Below are 17,656 nucleotides of genomic sequence, written 5' to 3'. Positions count from 1 at the left end.
TACTTAATGCTGCACTCTTTTCTTGATCTGTAACCTAGGATGGTAATGCTATAAAGTATAAACTAACAGTCAACAATGGATATTGTTAGTCTTAAATCGTGAGTAAAATGATTGAAATAATTAAACAAATGTAATGAAAGATAAGAGCCAATACGATAGATTTGAACATCAATCAGACAGAGATGCCTTAGAGAAACTCTTTATGGGTGAAAACTTCAACCAAATGTGACTATATGCTTAGTGCTTAAAAATGGCTTACAAAACTGATTCCACAGCTCCTTTGGCTGTCTACAAAACTCCAATAATGTCCAGCTCCCCACAAACAATTTAAAGTTAGATTCTTCTTTTTGAATTGCAATAGGTTTCTTTTCAAGGGTTTCTTGTGGGCTACTGGCTAGTTGAGCTTGTATGGAAATGCATTTTGTAAAGCTTTTCAAGTTTGATGGCATTTTAAGTTGCCACTTTTGTGATAAATAGTGAGAGGAAATTGTCTCTTCAAATTATAGGGCAGGATTTTTTTTATTCAATCTATTCCTAAAATCCGAAACAAGTAAGAAGATTGCAGATTATGCACCTTGTACTAATAACTTTCCAGGGGCTTTGCATTTAAACAAAGTATTTGAAAGAAACAATTCAGATCATCTTTTGGTCTTGAAGCTAAGAATACAAGACTGAAATTACTTATCCTATCACAAAGTTTTTATTTTTTGTGGCTAAACAACAATTTGCATTTAAGCACTCCACTGATTAAAACTTAGATCGATGGATACACATGAACAATGCTAGTCTCTTATTTCACATCATTTTGTGCAACAAATGCAATAGATGTTTCGTAGAAGTGCTTTTCAAATTACAAGAAGCTCCACTAACCTAATTTGCACAATATATTCTTTATATTTAAAAATATTTACAATACTTTCTAGGCGGTTGCATGCTCATTCTAAATAAAAGTATATCTGTTTTAATTCACTTTGGGCAAAATGCTTAACATGCGATTCCAACACTTGGAAAAAGGTTTGGTGTGCTTTTTGATTGAAAGAAAACCTTTAAATTAGATGCTTACACAGTTCAGCTAAAAATAGAGACGGAACAAAGTAAGTGCATATATAGAGTGGATAAAATAAATATGAAAACATGAATGATTTAATGAATAAACCAATGAGATTGATACAAAGCTACAATCTTCAACTTTGAGCAAACCTGCAATACAAAACTTGTGATTTGCTTAAAATGATTTAATTTTCTTTTGTACACATGTCACAAACAATATTTCAGTAGCAATTTAAAAGCTTATAACACATTATGAATTTTATTAAATGGATATAGAATTTTTGATAAACAGTAACACTGAAAAGCAATTTCAGCAATATGCAAACTTGAGAATTGCCATCCCATTCTAAGTGCCAAATCATGTTTACAAAACTATTCTTTGACAAAAATATAAGTTGCTATTTCTTCTTTAAGTATAATTGATTGCACAAAATGTTAATATAGTAAAATCATATCCAGATAATAGAACTTAAAGTCTTAAACTATGCAACCACTGAAGCTATAAATTGAATTTATCACAAAGCATGACTTAATGCTTGCATCCCTTGCATAACAAGAGATCTTAAGATGATCTAAAAATAGAGTATTCCAAGCCATGAATAGGAGATGCTAAAAATACTAGAAAACTGAAAGTAGTATGAGCCGTTTGTGCTAATATTAGAGATTAGCAAAGATAGCATGGTTTATAAGATAAAAAAGTAGCAAACCTTGATATGCAGTTTTCTTTGAAAAGGTAATGGCTAAAACTAGTGTGATCTTAAATAAAATTTATGATCGGTGCCTTTGGACAAGTTAAATAATTTTGCAAGTTTGCCTCTAATCATGGCTAACCTTTTCAATACATTCAGAATTGTGTGGTTATGTTCATTCATCATTAAAGTTACAAAGTTAAGTTGACTTAATTCTTTACACAGCTTAATAATACAAAGAAGGAAGTAAAACTGAAAATAAATAAAAGAGAATAAAGAGATGAGAAATAATTTGATAACGTAGTTCACCCTTGTTCAGGCTACATCTTTGGGTCCTCTTCTCAATGTTGGACTACTCTATTGATGATGCCAAGCTTTAACATGCCTTTTAACATATCCAAGCTCCAGACCTGCATTACAATATTTTTCACGATCTCTCTCAACACCTAAGACTCCTTTGCATACTCCTTACTTGTGCCCAAGGATCAGCTTCGACTCCTTTTTATCCCCAGTTATGCTTAAGAAATAAAAAATAAGACTTCTTTGCATTCTCCTTACTTACACCCAAGGATCAGCTTCAACACTTTTTTATCCCCAATTATGCTTAAGGAATAAAAATACAAGTCTCTATGCTTACAAAAAAAACTCCGACATCCCATGGCCCCCAATTATAAAAATTCCTCTTTTTTATACAACATTTGCAATAGTGGGGTTAACAAAATCATTCAGATAACCTCTAAATTAAGTCCTAATTGAAACTCTTTAAAACCCTTTAAAATTATTATACATTCTCAGGCTTATGTGAATCAGGGAAGGGGGCACAGGTTTGGCTGGAGCCTTAAACTCTTGGTTTACCACTCAATATAAACATATAATGCCAAGAGCATGTGGAAACCCTCACGTGGTCCATTGTTGGAGAGGAGTCCATGATATTTTGGAGGTAGCATGTTTAATACCTGTTGCCTCAATTTTTGAGCTTCCTTTTTAAGCTTCAAATAGAATTTGCACCACATCTCTTGCAGTGTAAATTTCTTAGGCTATTGGAAAAGAGTATAAATAGGAGGGAAGAGGTTGAGGGTTGGATGTCCTCTAACCCATTTTTTTTAACAAACTAAGACCCTGAAGAGCACACGATTATATTGAAGAAGGGGGGGGGGGACGGTAACTTTTATCCACACAATATCTTCAAAATGTTGAAACAATTATGAATGCAATGGCATACAATTTTACGTGGAAAGCCAATGTGGAAGAAAACCATGAATGCTTTTTATATAAACTCATTCCAACCTTTAATTTTATGAGCACCAACTCACTGGAAGCTGCAACTCCTATATTTGAAGGCACTGACTTGAAGCAAAGCACCTACTTCACTTCTGAATATAAATCTGAATTTCCACCTTTGTCTTTGTTTCTCTTACAACTGATGGTGGATACTGTGTAGCTCTTATCTGTCTGAAGTCAGCCAATAACGGTTCACTTTTCTTCTTACTCTTCCTTATAGATATATGAACCAGATTATAAATCTGATTATATAATATATTCTTCACTCACACATTCATTCTTCTGAATATATATATAAAATTCTCCCTCTAACTTCATTTCTACTCACTAGTGACTTGCTTTTTCGCTTGTACATGACCCTTTATTTATCTCTTTCAAACAAGAGTTTTGTCTCTTGAAAGGAGATATCTCTTACTGACAAAATAAATTTTCATTTGAATTATGTGAGACTTTAATCACACTTTTAATATCTTTAGTTTATAATAATGCCTCTTTAGTAGACACACCCTCCTTCCTGAGTATCGGGCTTACTTCAGTTTATTATGATGCACCCTTTGTAATATCCCAAATGGATATTCTCCCAAATTTGCTCCCAAATAATTTTCAGAAACAACAAACGTCTTTGGCAAATAAAACCAGCAGAATAAACCAACAATGAACCAAAATGTTCTTTAAAATACTCAGTCTTAATACAACTTCAGAATTGTCATTGTATTATAAGTCAGCAATACAACAACGATATGCATAAAATCCAAGCTTAAAAACAATATTACAGTCAGATTGGAAACACCAAGAAAGAACCTATATGCGCAATGTGACTCTATCTACAATCCACCACAAGGCTAAACTGGGTTTGCCTCTGATTCGCAAGAACCTGAAGGTGTTCGTCCTTAGGATCATGAAATTGAAAGCCAAGCTTCCACTTCCTCAAGGGAAAATTGAAAACAATCCAAATCTCAGCATGCACAAAATGAATGAGACTTTCTCCTTTTATTCCTCAAAGCTATGACTCTTCAACTCCCTTCCTATCTTTCCATCTTACTCCTCCTTTGTCATGCTTAGCCCACTTTATAATATTAAATTGACCTTTTATAAATTTAAATTATGCTCCCATAGTCAATTTTAATATTACATAAATATTTCTTTAAATTTCCTAATGTCCCAAAAAGGGGACATTACAGTCCTCCCTCCTTGAGATTGCTTGCCCTCAAGCAATCATGAGTCTGTAATCCAATACCAGGGTCTCATGTCCATTTGCAAGCCGCTCCATAGCTCATATTAGTAATTTTGTGATTAGGATGTACCAAACCGTGGAACCAACAATATGGATCCAACCCATCTATCAGTATGATCCTTGGGTTCTATGTCAATCTATGTATTACCACAACGTCTGTAAGCTGTGTGACCCTGATCATAACTGCATCAAACCCCTAGCCTTCCAAGCTAACGATGCGGGTTCGATTCCCACTACCCGCTCATTCATATTTCTTATTCTTATTTAATTTTTCATGCCCATGTTACCTACCTATTCTTTCTCTTTTGTTCTTGAATCTCTCAAACTGTGTAGTACTACAACAAAATCCTCAAAATGCCATGCATACATCCGGTCAACACCTTGATCCCAAACCATCCTATCAATACAATCTTGGGAGGACTAATAGATGTCTAACAACCTATCATCCTGTATCAACCAATTGAACAAACAAATCACCCAACCAAAATTGCAAAAAGGCATGATGATTAACTCATAAGTCCACCACGTATCGCTGTCATAACTTGGGTCAGCATCAAGAATATGAACACTGTCACCAATATAACGTTGAACTGGAGAGGTAAACACCCATTTGGAATATGTCGCAAACTGAGAGGTTCCCACTCATCTGCATGCAAGCTACTAACCCTTGTAGGCCAAGCCGAATCTGAAAATCTAGTAATAGTCCAAGTAGGGAAGCCACTGATAACTAGAATATGCAAAAAAATAAAATCACCAATCAATAAGTTGGCAACTCATATCATAAGAACTTGGTGATAAATGTCTAGGTAAGCTATAAAAACCCTTAGGACACTAAAGGCAAATTTGAACTCTTTGCTTCACCATAAGTATCTGTTGGGTGGATATTTTGCAATTGACAATTTTTGGTAAAATCTAGTTGCAAAATAGGATGACCAGCCACAGCGTGTGAGACAAAGTCTCTCCTACATTAAAGGGAAGGCTACCCCTTCTCATCGTTCCTTGGATCAACTCAAGGTAAGCAAGAAGTTGAGAGATTTTGTAAGGGGTGTTATCAATATTCTTTCCTCTTAACTTTTAAGAAAGAATTTACTTACCCACGGAGTGAGTAATGGGCAAGATGAAATCTCTAACTACACTTCTATCTAGTAGCTGGAAATGGTGATACCGATAAACTATCTTCAACTCAAAGGTTGATTGAAAGTATGCTGGTTTCGTTCTAAGTCTTGTTTGAATAATTTATAAGAAAAATCACTACCATTGGGGCGCAAAGGCTTCCAGAAGTAGACAATCTCTATTCTATAAGAAAAACCTCTACCATTTGGGTGCAAAGACTTCCAGAAGTAGGAAAATTTTAACGAGATGGCAACATAAGCTATAGTCAAAGCTTTTAATCTATGTATTACTACAACCACTTCCAGTCAAAACTTCGGCATCGATTGCTTCTTAACTCACTAAGCTCTATTAGTGAACACACAATAATAACATGAATCAAAGACAATAGGCACAAATTATAGTTAAAGCTTCTAATTTTCTCTATCACAATTGCTTCCAGTCAAAGCTTCAAATCCAATTGCTTCTTTTATTCACTTTTCTTCCAAATTTGTACTACACAATTAAAGTTATGCTTGCACAAGTGTGGCGAGCTTTCTTGCATACTACGAAAGATGATTTTTACAATGACAGGGCACTCCTTTATATAGGCAAAAAAGTTGAGAAAAAAATGGAGGACAAAGTGGGAGCAACTCAACCAAATTTGACCTGGTCTAACTGACAAGAAAAATTATTGGATTACATGTCATTACACATGTAAGTCGTATTACATGTAATTAGACATTTTCATGTAATATATCCTCTTCAATTACAAACATGAAATAAGAAAAAGAAAGATGGAAGAGAAATGAAACAATCCTAGGGATTTTTCTGAAGGGCCTTGTACTTGGCAATGCAATCCCAGATGATAACAGGATCGAGAGTTCCTATATTTCGTGCCACTACATTCACCTTGATAATTATGGTGTTATGTCTTTTGATAGCCTTTGACTCTCTTTGATGAATTCTGTGTTATCGTTGAAATCTTGATGTGATCAAGCTTTTTCTCGTTCAAGTTGTCGTGAATTCTCCTTTGTAGATTGACACATTTTGGAGTGTTCGACACTTTGAAAACCTTCTCGATGGTGTGCAGATGTAAACTCGGAACAATTTTCTAACAGACATCTACAATTTTTTTTTTTTTGAAACAAAGTGCTTGGCGCATTCCCACATGAACTCAAGTTCTTAGACTCCCATTGGGAAAATGAAGATCAAATGAATTACCGCTTCTTTGATTTGAACACATCTTGACGGGATGTCATATGTTTGAAGAAGTTCTTACATATTTTGGAAAGCATGTTGCAACATGAAAGTTTCAATGGGATTGGATCCATGAAAGCTTTGAGGTTTGAATTACAACGGCGAATCCATGAGGGATTTAATGTCCCCATCTGTTGCCAACATCAGAATTTCAGGGATTAGCCTAATATTGGATCCTCGTAGACTAATGAGGATGGTTAGAGGGTCTTCTGAGGATTGATTCATCTCTAACATTCGGAGATTTATGGATTTGGCCTTTTTTCGGTATCATTTGGACTCCATTTGCCATACTTACTATGTATAGTAAGTTATGAGTAATAGAGATGGACCCTTTCTATTTTTAGAAAGTGTATTTGGTCACATGGGGAATTATGAGGAGAGATTCCTATTTTAGACGACATGACAATCAGACAAGTATTTCAAGAGATATTAAAGTTCAAGTGACTTAAGTGATTTATTTAAATATTTTAATACTATTATAAAGTTATAAAGTGACTTAAGTGACTAAAGGACAAAATAGGCCTTTTATCCCACATTGCTTAGTTATTCGCATCTTCCCTCACTTTGAGGTTATAAAGGCAAGCATCTACTTTGGGATTATCACCATGAAAAGCTAGTAACATATTGTTATGAAAATTGGTTGCTTTAATATGATTGATTGCTTTAAGGACACAAACCCTTAATAGCAAAGGGAAGAGCTGGACGTAGCCCCAACTGCTTTCTTGGAGATTCATCTTTAAAGAATTGGTGAAGTATTTATTACTCGTATTTGGACAATGACTGAAGGATCATCGGCTAATACAGATACAACTTAGTGGAGCTTTTTGGCACCTGTGAAAGTTCATTATTCATTCAGTGTAGTAGCCGTAACCTTTGGAAATATTAGTACTGGTACATCTGATATACAACATAGATTTATATGGTGAAGACGGGAGTCATAGCAGCTAGGAGGGCATTTGGGTTGGAGACCACATGACTTCCAAGTAGTTGTGGGTGGTGGCATTTATAATACAGAGCTCCCACATCAAAACTAGACATGTGGAGTAAATGAGATAAAATGCAATAGGTCTGTAGGAGCAACAAGGATTAAGTGCAGATGTGGGGGTAGTGATTGGTAATCGGGGTGCAGACTAGAAGAGTGTTGTTAGCAGTCGTGGGTGAAGTAGAAGTTGCTACCAGTCATCCTAGGTTGCATTGGAAGTAGTAGCAGTTGTAGACGGTTTCATAATTGCTGTTAGGAGGCATTGCCAAGTTAGGGACATTCCCCAATCGGGTCACCATAGTGGAAAGAACAGATCACAAGTCCGGAAATATATGCTCTAGGTTCCATTATTTCATTGTTTGGGGTTGAAAGACTATTTAAATGCTTCGAATAATGTGTAATGCTATGTGATCTTGTTCCATTCTCTTTGCTCTGCTTTCAAATAGTAAACCTTACATAATATTAAATCTGGTATCATTGTTTTTAAGCACTGTTATTGTAAGTGATCTCCACATCATATAAAACTTCCTTAGTAATATTGGCTGCATGATTAGAGTTAGAATATTTCAGTGGCATCATAGCTTAATACAAGGATTACACGCCAACTGTTTGACAAAATTTCATTAGTTCAAATTTAAATTTTCTGATCAGACCAAGCAAGGGTTATTACAAGGGATGAGTGTTTGAAGTAAGGATTAGATACTTATGAAAGACGTATGATGGTTGGAAATGAACTGGAAAACATATGTATTTGGATGGAAAGGGCCAAAGTTGAACTTGAAAAGATGGATTGTATGTGGGCAATGATGGGTTTTTGTGGGTATGGCTAAGAATGCAAGTTAGGATGCATATGGATGTATGCAAATGGAAACTTTGGTGTTTAAAAGAGTGACCTTTACCAAAATTGGGTTCTCAAGAGGCAACCGCATGTAAAGTAATTTACATGTAATTAGGTTCAGAATATGGAAATGTCTGTAAATTGGAACGAAGGATGAGATTGCATGTAAATGTGGATGGAGGGTGAGATTACATGTAATCAGGTGTGGAGAATGAGATGCAGTGTGTCATGACATGGAAAGTGGAATTACATGTAATTGCTCTTGAAGTGTAATTGCATATGAAAGGAATGGATGCAATGTGCCTTGGCATGTAATGGCGAATATGGAATGAAATGATGCACTTGCACAAAGAGGTGGAAGGTGGAGCAAAGTGAAACGTGCTCAAGTTCTTGGGAAAGAACTTGCAATTTCTTCCAAAAAAAGAAAAACGAGAAAGAAAACAAACAATCAACTAAAACAAGCACAAAAAAGACACGTGCCTTTTAGACTTAAACATGTCAACAAGCAAGTTACTTCAATATGCAAATTTGAATTTGGATTTTGGGAAAAAACCAAAAGTATGAAAATGAGACTTTTCATCAATTTTAAAGAAAAAATGCACTTTTTATGGCATATATTTGGACAAATGTGCAATAACAAGCCATAATATGCATGGAAATAGCAAGATAAGCATGAATTGATGAGCAAGTTTGAAAATGTCCACTTACTTGAAAGATCAAAGAGCCAAAATAGCAAGAATCGTAGACTTTGAAGACCAATTCTCTTCCAAATCCGGATTCTCAAACAATAATTTGACTTCTTCCGTTCTTACATTCAACAAATATTAAGGAGCAACGAAGGGTCAAATTTGACATGAAAATGTCAAATACATGGTCTCCATAGGCAATAGCATGCATTAAAACTCAAAAACAACCTCTATTGATCCAAAGGTATGGGCTGGAAATGCCATTTTTTGAACAAAAATATGCCCTTTTCATGCAAAAATCTAGGTCGTTTTTGCAAAAACGTTATTAAAAAATGCATGTAAATTGATCTTTTTTCGCATGGATATGCAAAAATGACTTCCCTAAATGCTAATGCGTGGATCCAAATGCAAAAATGGGGCTTCAAAACGCATAAAAATTGATAAAAACCTATTTTCTGGGGCTTTTTAGCAAAAAAGTGATTCATAGAGGGCATGAAATGATGTTTTTTTTGACATATAATGGCAAAAATATGTTCTTCAATAGTATATATATACGGATTGAAACCTGAAAACAACTTCTATTTGAGCCAAAAAGTGATAAAAAATGACCCAAATCTGGGCGTTTTTCACAAAAACGTGGCTCAAAAATGCAAAAATATGAGCCATTTTTTTATTGTATATGCAAAATTATGACCCTCAAATGCATATATATGCATTGAAACTCAAAAACGCCCCTTTTGTGATGGATTTCAAGTCATTATATGAGCAGATCTAAGCATTTTTGATGAAAAACGTGTCTTTGGAGGAAGAAAACATCAAGTTTTTTGCCCTTAAATCTTCAAAAACGGGTTTTTGGGATGCAAATACATGTGTTATGAGCAAAATGCACTTTAAAGATGCATATACATGTTTTAAAAACATGTCTTGAGCTTCTTTTTACCCAAACACACCTTTTGGGTGCATTGACATGTTTTAAAAATATGCATTTTGGTCAAAACGGGTTTCCAAGATGCATATGCATGTTTTTTAAGCAAAAGACACCTTTTTGGTGTCATTGCATATTTTAAACTGTCAAAAATGACCTCCATAAGGCAAAACACACCTTTTGGGTGTCATTACATGTTTTGAAAAAAAGTGCATGCAAAGTAAAACACACCTTTTTGGTGTAATGACATTTTAAAAAATTGATCTCCAAGGCAAAACACACCTTTTTGGTGTCATTGAATATTTTTGCAATATGCATCTCGCCTTTTTGGTGTGATTGCATGTTTTTGCGATATACATTTGCATGTTTTTAATGCACTTACATGCATTTCCATTCAAAATCCCATCTTTTGGGTGCAATTCCATATTTTCATAAAAATATGGTTGTAGACATTTTTGCACAACTTAAGTGATGAATTAAGCACATGCCAATTTAATTTTTGAATAAATATTACTCAAATGAGTCAAAAATAATATTTATGCTATCATAATTAATATATAATGTGCAAATATATTTTAAAAGTAATATTTACTAGAACATTTGATTTAAAACTCAAAAATTAAATCAAACTATATAGTGAATATAATCACTTAAATGAAAAATCAAAAAGCAACTCAATTTTAAAGTATAACATAAAGTGTACTATAATTACTCTGAGTGAAAATTCAAAGATTAAAGCAACTTAAAAACATAGCATCAAGTGAATTCATGTTATATTTTTCAAAAAGTGAATGTCAACATAAAAATATAACATGATATTTTTAATTCGTGATGTTGCATAAACAAGGTCCACTTTTTCGGCACTAAATTGGTCATATCTTTTGATTGCCAACTCTGATTAAGCTCTAGTATAGATAAAATTGAAGGGAAAATCAAAGGCAATGATTTGAGCAAAACTAAAAGACCAAAAGCTAACAAGCACATTCAAAAATGCGAAAAAGGATGTTGAAGGCTTAAAAAATCAAGCATAGGCCCAAAAAACAGAAAACCTAAAAAGAATTGATGAAAGCCTTCAGTAAAAGAATTCATTATATCAATTAGGGTTGATTGATTGATCAACATTAACCAATTGAATAACAAATTCAACTAAGAGAAATGCAAAACTAGTTTGAAAAAGTTTCATATTGCTACTTGCATTTTGTGGTGACAAAATGAAGGACAATAGTATCATCACTAAAATTAATGCCTCCGTCAATGAAATGATCACCATCACACATAGCTTTTGAATCACTTGGCTCATCGTCTACCCCATGATATAGTGAAATCATGTAGTTGCTGTTGTAAAAATCAGAACTCATGTGTTTGACCTCTTCATAGTCCTTATGGTCTTCATTAGCAAACAATGCCTCATCAGGATAGAGAATGGTTGAAACATTATTCTGGTTTTCATGCCCACGAATGGTATTGATTCCTTCAACAATTTGTACCACCTCCACAGTTCTATATTTAGTCTCATCTTCCTTGTGAGTGGCTGCAATAGAAGTCTGGTTTTCAGCCTGATGCAATGAGTATTGCATCATACTTAGTTGGAGACATAATTCATCTATCTCCTTTTACTTATCTTCCACAAACTTGATAGCGAGATCCTAATCCTAGAACAGCTGCAAATAATTTGATTTTAACCTTTCAAAAGCTTCTTTGATTGTGTGCAATTGAGTACCAATGATCCCACACAGATTCCTTGTTTGCCCCTCATCCATTTGAGTTTTCCACATTAGATCTTCAATGTATTTGTGATACTCATTTGCCCTTGTTAAAACTTGTACAACCCTTTCCTTTGTAACCAACAATCTTTCCTTCAAATCTTGCAAAGATAAAGGTTGTATTCCAAATTCATCTAAGGGGTAAGGGTTGTCAAGGGTTGTCATGTGACACATTTTCTACTTTATCCTCAAATGTTGGAGCAACACAATCATCATACTTAATTGTTTCTATGGTTGGAGGCATACCTTCTTCATGTAATACGAGTGGGACAACAATACAGTCATCTTAGTATCTTCAAAGGAGTTTCCCTCCTCGCCAATATGGATATGCAAATCACCAATAAAAAGTTCGGAATACACCTCCCCTTTGTTGATGAGTCCTTCCACCTTATTCTCTTGGGCTGATTGGAAACCATTGATTCTTGTGCTTTCATCATACATATCCATATCATCAATGTCCTCTTTTATACTTAGATGGGAAAAAGACTTAGGGGCAACATTATATTCACAAATTTTTTTTTTCACAAGAAGAATCCGTACCATATGTAGACACCTGTATGTCTGAATCAGCACTCACAAGAAATGTTGAGTCCTCATCATTGGCTGGCTGGACAATCTTCTCCAATTTGTTCTCAACATGCTCATCAAGAGCACCAGTGTCAATAGCCCCGCAAGAGCGCTCTACCTCCCATACTACCCATCAATAGACCTATATCTTGTTTAACATCTTCGACATGATTATGAGAAGATTGCTCTTCTTTTTAAGAGCATTGATAAGCTGATTACTGTCTTACTCATATAAATTTCTGCACCTGTCTTTTGCAAGGAGAACCTGAGCCAATTCATAATATTTCTTTTTTGCCACATCACTATTGTTTTGCAGCTTTGGATGAAAGTCCACATAATCCATGAAGGGTAATTCTTTCTGAATCTGTGAAGGAAATTTGTTATACTCATCATATATATCAAGTATCTCTGTTCTTACATGAAGTTGTGAATTTTGTGCCAATTGTTGTTGTAATCTAACAAGATCTTTGTTGATATTTTCTAAAGCTACATATTTCCCCATGACAACACTTGTTTTCCTTTCAAGGAATTTTGTCTAGTTTGTTTACTTCTGAATTTGTGAATGCTGACTTATTTGCAGATTTAAAGTTTCAAAATGAATATTCTCAAGTCTACGCAAGTATTCAATCGTAAATGATCTTTTATTGCTTCAGACATACAATGATCAGTTGCAGCAAATAAGATACTGCATAGCAACTTTTTCAACAATTCTTCCCAATAGTCAATCCTCATGCTCTTAAATATCCTCCTTTGTGACTTCCACTGAAAATGTCTCAAACAGTATGTGAGCCTTAATGGAAATATTAAACCATTGGTGCAAGTTCTGATGTAACAGCAGATACACGGGTAATCTTTGTCTTAGAACAGAGTGATTTGTTGGATACAGTCCCTCATGGCAATGATAGAAGAACCATTCATGTAGAGGGGAAATCTTCACCCATGCTACTTGAAGCAAATCAGTTATTGAGAATCAATGATTCAAAACTTAGTCCGATGACCAAAGTTCAAGAAAGAACATGCAATTTCAATGACTCTCCATTACTGCTGCACTGCTTCACTTCACAAAATACATATCTCAAAATTAACTCCTCAAATAGATAAATTCCCCTTAGGACATGCTGCCCCCAGCAAATAAATTTCATGTACAAGACAATCAACCTGCAAATTAATACCATAAAAATGCTTCAAGCTACGGCTGAATCAGTAATGACCCTGTTCAATACTCTGCTTGAAATATATGGCCTTCTGTTAATTGCAAACCCCGTGTGAGAAGATAAGGCCACATAAATTTGAATCACTCAGCTACAATGTTTATTCTCATCACTCACAAAATTCCCAACAGCTATGGTACCCAAAAGTCTAGTGTGAGAAGCATAATCTCCTCAACTTCTACAAATAATGTTTTGCACCTTCAACTTGCTCCTACTATTTTTGCATAAACTCACTCACCGTCCCTGAAATGAAGACTTCCATCTGTTATGCTTGCCACATATGCATCTAGTTCCTTAAACAACTATAGGTTTAGATTTTATTATTTCCGGTAATGACAACCTATTCTCAGCAGGAATCCTTTGCACAACAAAGTTAATGTAACGTCCCCACACTCTTACAATCCAGGTCAGACTACAACTCTATTGCTATAATTTGCATCAGAAATAGTTGACACGATCACTAGACGATGATAAAATTTGAAGAAATGAAGTAACATAGAGCAGTGACTTCAAATTGTGTGCCAATAATCATTCCATGCTAGGAAACAGCTACTGGGGATCCATTACGAGCTAGGAGAATGCTCAAACAAACTGCCATCACCCTCAAACAAAAGATTCCTGGCAGTCTCACAATGGATAGGAATAATTTGTTAAAAAACGTTTCATTGCAAATTGTTAGAAAAATCAACATTGCCTAGAATATGCTATGCCAGGAGTAATGAAGGAAATTTCCCTCCCCGAGACTTGATTCTCACTATCATTATTGGTTTTAATTTGAATAGATCCCGAATAATCCTTTCAAGACTTATCTACAACAATGTGAACTCCACCTTATGCTTTAGAGGGGTACACGTGAGTGGAGATATCATTGTTTGATCATAGTCTCGGTTTTGGGCTTCCCAATCGACTACTTGTTGGAGTTCACGAGTTCCTCTGTATGTGACCGTTTTTTGTGTATGTCAACTTAATTGTCGGCTTTCCAAATCAAAGTAACGAGAATCAGAATTGGCAATGCCGAATCGAATCGTGAGTCAACGGTGAATCGGAATCGAACTGGCAAATTAAAAAAAAACACTTTAAATTTAGAGATTTTAAAAATTTAAAACTTATTTCATGCACCCTTTATTGAATATAACTTAAACACACTATAACATCATCAAATAGAAGTTAACATACATAAACATGGAACATTAATGATAAATCCATCATATACGTAACTATACGTAACTATGTTACACGTAAAATGTAAATTGTAGGCTGTAGCTGAAGTAAATAGAAATCATATGATCATAATAATTCAAATCATAGAATGTATGTAAGATTAAGATCCATAAGACATCAAATCATAAATGTATGTAAGAATCTAAGATGAAGATCCATGAAGCGTATGTCTATCAATATCTGTAAATAAAATGAAAAAGCAAGGCTCCAACTCAAGCCTCATCATCATCCTCAAGCTCGGTCACAGCCTCAGCCTCAGCCTCTCAGTATTCAGTTTGCCTTCTAAAAAGGCGTCTAAGGTAGGTCCTAGAGGATTGCCGAGCCATAACCCCTGCATGTAAGATGGGCTGAAGAGCAACATCACTATGGCCTATGTCTATGCATGCGCTTGTGCGTCTACCAGTCCCTGAACGTGCTCTAGCTGCCTCCTCTACTATGGCCACAACCTCAGCCTCTCTATCCACCTGGCCAACCCACTCATGGTCTTCCCCAGTGAAGATTGGATCCACAGCCTCAGTGAGCCACTCTGATTCTGGATCAATCTCCTCTAGAATGATCAAAGAGGAGTCAGCGCCCAAAATTTGTGTAATCCTAAGACGAAGGTTGTAATGAACAAAGACAAGATCATTCAACCTCTGCACAGTCAACCTATTTCTCCTCTTCGAGTGGATGTGCTCAAACATGGATCAACTACGCTCACATCCAGAAGCGTTGCTTGGTTGACTCAGAATACAGATGGCAATTTTTTGAAGTTTTGGGGTTTTGGGCCCAAAAATTTGCCAACATCTATCTGAAATAAGGGAAAACAAAAACAATTAGTCTCATTTACAACTTTAAAATTACATAATCAAGAATTAAAATGCACAACTTGTAAGTCATAAACTTAAGATTCATTAATATATTACTTTTACCTGGCTGTATTCTTGTTTGAGCATCTATGGCCATCCTGCCAGAGAAAAGTAGCCCTTCTTCATTATTGAACTTCTCTAGCTCAATGGTTGCAGTTGCACTATCCTCATCACTACTCAACCTTTGGATCACTGTATATAAGCCGGTGAGAACCTCCTCATCTGCCTTAAAGTCAAGATGAAAACGAAATACCAGATTTAGATAATAAGCTGTTTCATTGATGGGTTGGTGGAGCTGATTCTACCATCTCCTATCAATGATCTCCCAAATAGGGGCATACTTCTCTTGCGCTTTTGCGTACTGGGCTTTAATGGCCTCCTTGGCCCTATTCATGCCCTCATATATGTAGCCCATCGAGGGCTTCTCCCCGTTAGCAATTCGTAGGAGAGATACAAGGGGCTTAGTGACCTGCATATAATGTAAAAAAAAAAAAAACATTTGAGTCAAAACTTAAATATAAAATAATATAACTAAAAGTAAAACTAAATCATTAAACAATTAAATAATAAATTTTAAATACTAAGTAGTAAAATACTAAATGTTAAATTGCAATAAATTTACCTCAAGGATTTCTCTAGTAGGTTTCCAAAAACCATCATCATCAAAGATGCAATTCACCGCATCTACCTTTGTAGTGGTCATAGCATAGGAAGATGTAATCCACTTCTGCCCAACAAACATGCTCCTCAAATCGTCTCTCGATGTTAACAAGGACTGCAATGTGATGAAATTCGAGGCAAACCTCGTAATGCTTGGACGAGCTAACTTCTTGCTTCCTGTGTAGTCCTTTATTGTGCTAAGGACGAATGAATGATTGTAGATAAACTTGCATATACTTTTTGCCCTTTCGACACATGATTTGACTCACTCAAGCTTGCCAATTTCTTCCAACATGAGGTCAAGGCAATGTGTCGCACAAGGAGACCAAAATATGGTAGGGTGCCTCTCTATCAAAAGTTTACCTACAACAATTTTAAGTTAATTAGAAATTCAAACATGTTAGGAAACTTAGAATTAGAAAAAGTTCAAAATTCAAATAAATTTATTTTCAAAACTTGAAAAGTTAAAAGTTTACCTGCAACAACATAACTTGCTGCATTATCCATCACCACCTGCACCACATGTTGTTCCCCCACCTCTGCTATGATTTCCTTAGTAACCTCACATAAGTATGTGGCATTTTTTATATGAGCGGAAGCATCAATGGATTTGAGGAACATGGTATATCCTACAAAAGAATTAATTATCATGGATCATCAACAAATTAGCAATCAGCAAATCAAAATTTGAAATATTCAATCACGATTCACAATTCACAATAAATGTAGGAAAGTAGAATGATCAATCACCTCCACAGGAAACGAGAAAATTGAGGAGTGTTCTATTCCTTCTATCTGTCCAGCCATCAATCATGATGGTGCAACCTTTTTTGATCCACTCCTTTCGGTGTTTGTCAAGCTCAACCTTCATATCCTCTACCATTTCATCGAAGAGGTATCTACTCAACTCAGCCTCAGTTGGGGCTTTAAACCCCGGACCACAAATAGCAATTGCATCTATCATGTTTTGCCAATAAGGAGCCCTATCACAAATAGATTATGATTAGAAATTTAGATGACAAATATTTATGTAAGCTTGTAAAGTGAATCTATGATTAATCAATGAATGATAAAACAAGTAGATATAATTAAAATTTTACTTTAACCTTAAAGAAAACAAAGAGAAAAGAATTAATTACTTGGCTGCAACAAATGAAATGTTGCATAAGTACCAAAATCTGCAAATTTCTTTTTTGGTAGCATCATGAATCTCCTTGTTCGAATCCATGCCCTCGAGTGTGGGTTGTGAGCCAGGAGTAGTGCGAGGCACAAAGTAACTATCCAATTTGATTTTTTTTTTTTTTTTTTTGTAGACTGCAGGAATCGGTGCAACATGGCCCCCCTATAAACTG

General features: G+C 35.2%; 1 protein-coding gene across 9 annotated transcripts in view; it reads left to right on the top strand.

The window, feature by feature from the left end:
• LOC149548297 (uncharacterized) overlaps nt 1–17,656 on the top strand; it is a 149,283-nt gene that overhangs the window by 114,864 nt on the left and 16,763 nt on the right. The window lies entirely within an intron of this gene.

Source organism: Cupressus sempervirens, chromosome 7 (assembly GCF_028749045.1).
Source record: "Cupressus sempervirens isolate cs-2001-9-10 chromosome 7, ASM2874904v1, whole genome shotgun sequence".
Classification (NCBI taxonomy): Eukaryota; Viridiplantae; Streptophyta; class Pinopsida; order Cupressales; family Cupressaceae; genus Cupressus; species Cupressus sempervirens.
The sequence above is the reverse complement of the archived record's forward strand: the minus strand, read 5'-3'. Positions and strand labels throughout refer to the sequence as shown.